General features: G+C 47.1%; 1 protein-coding gene and 1 long non-coding RNA gene across 4 annotated transcripts in view; both read left to right on the top strand.

The window, feature by feature from the left end:
* The window catches only part of Kazn (kazrin, periplakin interacting protein), a 375063-nt gene that overhangs the window by 61995 nt on the left and 306176 nt on the right, over positions 1-6892 (top strand). The gene's annotated exons all lie outside the window — the stretch shown is intronic.
* Positions 22-4257, top strand: LOC116096983. Its single transcript, XR_004121177.1, has 2 exons — positions 22-2320; positions 3932-4257. It is a non-coding gene; the product is annotated as an uncharacterized LOC116096983 (long non-coding RNA).

The raw sequence follows: 6892 nt of genomic DNA, 5'->3' as shown, positions 1-6892 counted from the left end.
GCAGCCACCACCACCCCCACTCACCCCGTGCCTCCAGCAGCCACCACCTGGCTCCTCATCTCAGTGAGGAGCCAGTGAACTCACTGGCACTGGGTCCCTCCTATATCAATGGACTCTCCTGGGATTTTCATTTGTAGTTTGTATCTCTCTTACTTAATTTAACATAGTGTAGAACTTCCCAGGCTCAGAAGTCAGGAGGATTCCTTTCCCTTTTTAGACTCAAAAGATACTCCATAATCTTTCTACACTCTAATATGATGTTTTAACGGAGAAATAGTTCATATCAAGGAGGAAATTATTCTTTTTAATTCTACAATGACGCAGCCCTAAGACTATAAAATCTTTCTGACCCACCAGGATGCCTTTGACTGTGGTCATCCACAGCATTATAGACCCGAGAGATTATGAAATCAAGAAGAGTGGGCACAGTGTTGATTTCACCAGCTTTTTAGGATAAAATATGAGGGAGTGCGGTCTCAGGAGATGGCACTTGCTGCTTTTCTGAATGGACCTGTGTTCAGTTCTCGGTCCTCATGTCAGACAACTCCCAAACGCTTATAACCCCAGGTCTGGGAGATACAATGCCCCTTCTAACCTCCTTGGGTACCCACACATGGATGACATATACAAACACACACATACACAGAGAAAGGCGGGGGCAAACAGACAGACACAGAGAGAAATACAAAGTAAAGAAACAAAGTCATAATAAACATGTATGGTGTAGGGAATGTCAGATAACACCATCATCTCCCGCCCCTCTCATCCCCCCCATGCCCTGAGAACTAATTTTCTAGTTAGTTCCTCAGAAACCTCATCCCAACACCCCATTCCTACCCCTGCCCCCTAGCTGTCTGTCTCAGAGTCTCTGAAGCAGATCTCTCTGTTTGTATTTCCCTTGGCTGTTTGAGAGCCCTATCTGTCATTTCTGATACACAGTGAATTTCCTATCAGATATGAGAAGCACCTTCAGAATGCATGATGGGCTGAGAAATGTGAACTGAAAGCCATTTAGAGGGGACCCAGGGACCTTCCCAGGGACTGAGAAGTGTTGCCTGTCTTGCTCAGAGGAGGGGGCAGCCCTGAGAGAAGCAGGCAGAGTTAATTGCCTGGGTGTCGAACCACCCCAGAAGTGTAAGGAAAGGAGAGCGGCCATAATTAAAACTCACTCGTTGGGATTTGACAGACTTAGCTCGTCTCACAGAAGATGGGCAGGCCAGAGACTCAGCTTATACTAATAAGATGTGCTCTGGGAGGCACAGGGCAACGTTTGCTACCCTTTCTCCACAGGGAGGCGCTACTCAACCCTCTAGCTCAACTCACCGTGCCATTAGACTTTCTTGGAGCTTCCAAGTAGCATTCACCGCGTCTCTGTGCAACCTTTGCCGTTTCTTGCTCATGTTAACTGTTCTGCCTGTTGGCTGTTTTGAAGCATAGAATACACTCAGTAAATATTTGTCTAATACTTGCATGAACAATGAATGCCACCTGCTTGCTACCTGTTTGTTAATGTCACCAAGTTCCTTTACGGCACACAGTGTCTCCTCCTCAGCTGCTGGCATACCAGCTGGCTGGGGGGTGGGGGGGTGGGAATGGCAGAAAAGGCTTCCAAGCTTAGAGGGCTAACCTGTCCCTCCTCTGTCAATCACAGCTGGGTGGGCATGGCTCTCCCCTGCCCAATAATGTCTCAGGATCACCAAAGCAGTTTTTGTTCCCTAAAAAATTCTTTGGATTCCCAGCATAAAGTAGGAGCTCAATAAAATATAAAGACTGATCAAAGACAGAGGGCTGGAGAGCTGGCTCAGTCAGTAAAGTGCTTTTCATGCAAGCATTAGGACTTGAGTTTAATCCCCCAGGACTCATGTAAGACAAACAAACAAAACCGAAACAAAAAGGGCCCCAAAGATTAGGTGTGTTGTGTTCTGATAACCCAAATGCAAATTCTAAGGGATCCAACACCTTCTTCTGGCTTCATGTGGTGAATATACAAACATTTACACACACACACACACACACACACACACACACACACGCACAACTTTTGAAAACATTAAGGTGGGCAGAGATCAAAGAAAATGCCCAACATTGACCTCTGGATGCCACACACGCTCACACACACAAACTGTACTGACTGAAGATTGGTATCCAAGTGACAGCTCCTCCTTTGTCACCCACTTGGGTCTATGACAAGTTTTGAACTACAATGCCATGTGTGCTCTGCTTTGTTCCAAAATAGAACTCACAAGCCTGTGTTGATACTTTCCTAAGCAGGTATATCCCTCCAGGAACAAGCGAGGCCCTAGCCCTGGACTATACTCCTGTGAGTTTTTATTTGAGTCTTAGCAATCCCCCAGTGATGTATTTTGATTTCTTGTTCATTCTCTTAAAGACTGGCCTCAGGGTGATGGTAGCACAGGCTTGCCCCTTGGAGTCAGTGTGGGAAACTTGGTTGGTTGACTTCATGCTTGGACAGATCGACTGCGACCTTAGCTCTGCCTCCCACCAGCTCTTTCCTTGGGTGCAGTCTATTCTGGTCCTGAACATCCATTCTCCCCATCTACACAATGGGAGAAATGGAATCTCCTAGAAACTGATGCTATGATTGCAGTTAGTCTTGTGATACTGTGCTGTTTTGAGATGAACCGTTTTGTACAGAGGAAAGGTACTCCGTACCCGTAGGAGGAACTGACCGTAACAAAGGCTCTTGCCATTATCAGTTGGCACATTTGCTCTTGCGCTTGTGGCAACACAGGGCATTGTGCGGGCACAAATAGCAGAAGAATCCTTTCCCTTTCATTGTACCCGGGAAGTAAAGAGGGAGAGGGGACAAGGTCGCAATATCCTCTCTCATGGTAAATGTCCAGTGGCCTCACTTCCTCCCCCTTGGCCCCACCTCCTAAAAGTTACACACACACCCCAAGTAGGGCCACAACCTAGGAAACATGCCTTCAGCACACAGGCCATTAGAGAACATTCCAGATCTAACCAATTCGCAAATTACCACAACCTGAGTGACCTCAAGCCACATAGAGTCTTTCTCCTACAGTTCTGCTGAAGTGGGACTTGAGGGTGTGTGTATGTGTGTATGTGTGTATGTGTGTATGTGTGTGTACATGTGTGTGTGCATGTGGGGGGGGGGTGTATGTGTTCTCTTTTTGAGACCAGGTCTCAAGTACCTTATGATATAGCCAGGGATGACCTCAAACTCCTGAATGCCACCCCTCTATGCACCACCACACTCTGTTTATATAATACTGGCAGATTCAAACCAGGGCTTCAAGCATGCTAAGCAGTCTCTGCCAACTGAGCCACATCCCCACCCATTCACTGGCACTTCTAAAAGAAATCTTTGTTGGAAGGGTAGGCTAATTTTCTCGGCACCACATTGAGAGCAGGGTATCTTTGACAATACCAGATTGACAGGGGGCATGCACCAAGTTCACAGTATGTGTGTTCTGTGCCTGGGGATGTAGAAATAAGAGTCTACCCTCTGTAGGACAGAGATAAGTCAAAAAGCAGGCAGTGAGTGCTAGGATCTTGAGGTGTGGGATCCATTTGGGTGTGGAGCTGAGGAAGGCTACCCATAGGAAGAGACAGTGGAGTGGAAAGGATAAAACTAGATGCATTGGATAGAGAAGCTGGGAAATGCTCCAAGCAGCCTTAGAAAACTTTGTGGGAGCCCTAGTGGATAAAGTGAGGTTAGAGAGAGTCAAATTCTACCCAATGGAGCCCTTGGATCTTGCTGGAAAGCTGAGATTTGACATTAGACATCAATCATCATGGGGTGTCCTTGCTTTCTCCTATGTGAAAATTGGGTATGACTGAAGAAGGGCCTCGGGTGATTCACCCATGCAGCGATGTCATGTATGAAGAGTTCTCTCTGCTTCCACGGGGCTAAAGCTGTAAAGCAAACTCTGTTCTTTGGTTTTAGTGATGCACTGTGGACATGGCGTAAGCAGCTGCCCTGTGCTTGCAAACTGAGCTGGGGCTCTGTGGTACCTCCAGCACAGGATGGAAGAGCTTTGGTGTCCAGCCACTCAAACTACAGAAACTCACAAGTTCCCAGCATTGCTTTTCTGCTGCTGTTCCCATCGCTGATGTTGGAAAATACCATCTCTGGTCCAGTTCTGCCACCAAGCAGAGAGATGGAGACTCTCCTACTGGGAATCTCTTGTCTCTCTGAGTCCCTCCTCTCTGCTGTCCCTAGCCTTCATACCCAGCCTCTGGAACCCTAAATAAATGGGCTCATGGATGTGCTGTCCTTTGCCAAATCATAGTCTTGTTAGCAGTAATGTAGCAAGAGCTCTGTTTAGGTCTAGGTCCACCTGTGGGACCACAGGTTCTTTTTCTCACTGGGCCAGTTTTTTCATTGATTAAGAGAACATGTTGAGGGCTGGAGGGGTGGTTCAGCAGTAAAGAGTGCCTACTGCCCTTGTAGGGGACCAGAGCCTGGCTTCCAGCATCAGGAAGCTCATAACCTCTTGTAACTCCTGCTCCAGGAGACGCAGCACCCTCTTGTGGCCTCTTCAGGCACCTGCATTCATGTGCGCATACCTACACACACACACACACACACACAACACACACACCAATTAAAAACAATAAAACCGTTTTTTAAAAAAGAAAAAAATTGTGAGTTAACATGGACTGTCAATGTCTTTTCAAGGATATACCTGTCTTGGTCACCTCTGTGTCCCCAGGGGCCACATACAGAGAGGGCTCTCAACATGTAAATACTGGGATGAGCCCTGGAGTGCTACACTATCCTTGGCACTGTGTGACCCAGGGCTAACTCTGCAACACTTAAGACAAAACCTCTTCCCTTCCATGTTTAGTAACAGAAACCAACATGAAGGAAAACAACTAGAATATACTGCAAGCAAGTATAAGACACAAGGGGAACGTTCTGAGGTGGCAGCTGGGGAGAGCCTGATCCGTAGAATTCCTACTTCTATCTCTTCTTCATGAAGGAACTGCTGCACAGAATTGCCTCCAGTTGTCGGCTCACACACACCAGGCCTGAGCCAAGGAAGCCGAGTGTTAAGCATCTCGTCTCCCAGTCCACGCATGCACTTTCTTGTTATTCTGTTTGCAGAGGAAGGCGCCAAGAATACACGTACATACTCCCCCTCATGCGGAGACTACACATTTGGATGTGACAAATTTCTCTCTCTTAAAAAAAAAAAAAGTCGGGAACAGCTGATGGGTGTGAAAACGTGCTGAGGCTCTGACATATTTCCAGAAACTTAGGCAGGTGCCTGCTCAGGACCCAGCCATGTGATGCAGGGCTAAGTCCCTCTCCCTGGGTCTGGCTGCCAGTATAGGCTTGTGACTTGAGCTGGACAGAGATTCTCGAGTGTGTCTGACAAGTATACTTTTTCCATGTGGGACATTGTGGTCTGGAGACTTGGAATTCTTTTGAGGCTGAGAGATGAAGTCAGGGTGTAGAGGCCAGTTGGCCATCACACCTCAGAAAGGCTTCACCCTGGCTGAAGACCAGGAATTATTTCCTCATTGGAAACCTAAAGTGCTCAAGAGGAGGTGGGAAAATGCAGAAGGCCCCCTGGCTTTCCAGAGCCTGGGGGAATCTGTCATCCAAGCTGTACCTCCCCAGAAGCAGAGACAAGCCTTCTTCTCGAGGAACTGCCTGGACCCTGGCCAGGTATGCGCCAAGTTCCCTGAATGAGATTCTCAGACAGTGGGAGGGACAGCAACCATCAAGACCAGTTGGGGCAGAACATGCTCTATAGACCAAGAAGGGTATCTTTGTCACTGAGGGAAGGAGTAATCGTTTTTAGGGGGTCATTCTCCTTCCATCAAGTGTCCAGATGCTTCGAAGCCTTCTGCTTCTCTCTGGGCAGCAAGTCCTTTGCATCCTTAGTGCGCCTAACGGGATTCCTGGATGCCTCTATGTGAATGCTATCACTTCTCCAATCAGATAGATGGCCAGCCTCTACCAAGAAATGAAAACAGGTCGGTGGCTTCATCTCTAGGCTTGTCACACAGCACTCCTCGTGAATTATGCGTCATAGGCTACTGCCTTCCTTCATGTCTTTTAGTCTCGAGTGTAAGTACTAGACACTGCCCCATAAAACATATATTATACAACCCCACGTAACAGTGAACCTGGGATGCCCTATTGAATGCTTTTACTGGGGAGCCCCAGATTTAAAGAGACCACTAAACTAAAGTAGATGTCGGGGAGTGTGGAGTTCTACTTCATTTACGTATTCACATCGAAGGTCAGCCTGGGAACCCTCCGCAGCAAGCCTGACATGGCTGACTGTGACAAATCCCTGCTTGTCACCATGATCCTTGGTGGCTGGTTCTCTTAAGTCACAGGATAGTTGGAGCTCAGCCTTGCCCAAAGCTACTGAGCATAACAGAGATAAAGGAGACGAACTGGACCAGCCTACCCAACACACCTGGATGCTCTTATTCAGACAACTGTCACTCTCCTGAAATTCATCCCAATAGCTGCCTTTCCTAGAACTCACAGATCTGCACTACATTTAAGAAGGCTGACTCTGGGGATCTTCCCAGAGTTTTTCGGGTTTGAATAATTATACCCGTCCCTCCCGTATGTACCACTCCCACACAGGGTTGCACATGCTGATTTACAAAGATGTCAGGAGAGCTGGTTAACATTCACACCCTGGGCCCATTATTGCTCTCTTCTAATCCCATAGAGTCATTGGAGGGAGAAGGCCACTTAGAAAACAAATGTGTATTTGAATAGCTAATATTGAATTTGCATTTCCATCTCAGGTGTATAGGGATAATGATGCAGCAATTAAAGCCAAATATATGATTTTGAGTCATGACTAGGGATTGCTCCTCGAAGCAAATGCTGACTTAGATGTTTAACGGAATGTTCTAAAAAAAAAAAAAA

The sequence above is a fragment of the Mastomys coucha genome, unplaced genomic scaffold, assembly GCF_008632895.1.
Source record: "Mastomys coucha isolate ucsf_1 unplaced genomic scaffold, UCSF_Mcou_1 pScaffold18, whole genome shotgun sequence".
Lineage (NCBI taxonomy): Eukaryota > Metazoa > Chordata > Mammalia > Rodentia > Muridae > Mastomys > Mastomys coucha.
This window is presented reverse-complemented; position numbering and strand designations above follow the sequence as displayed.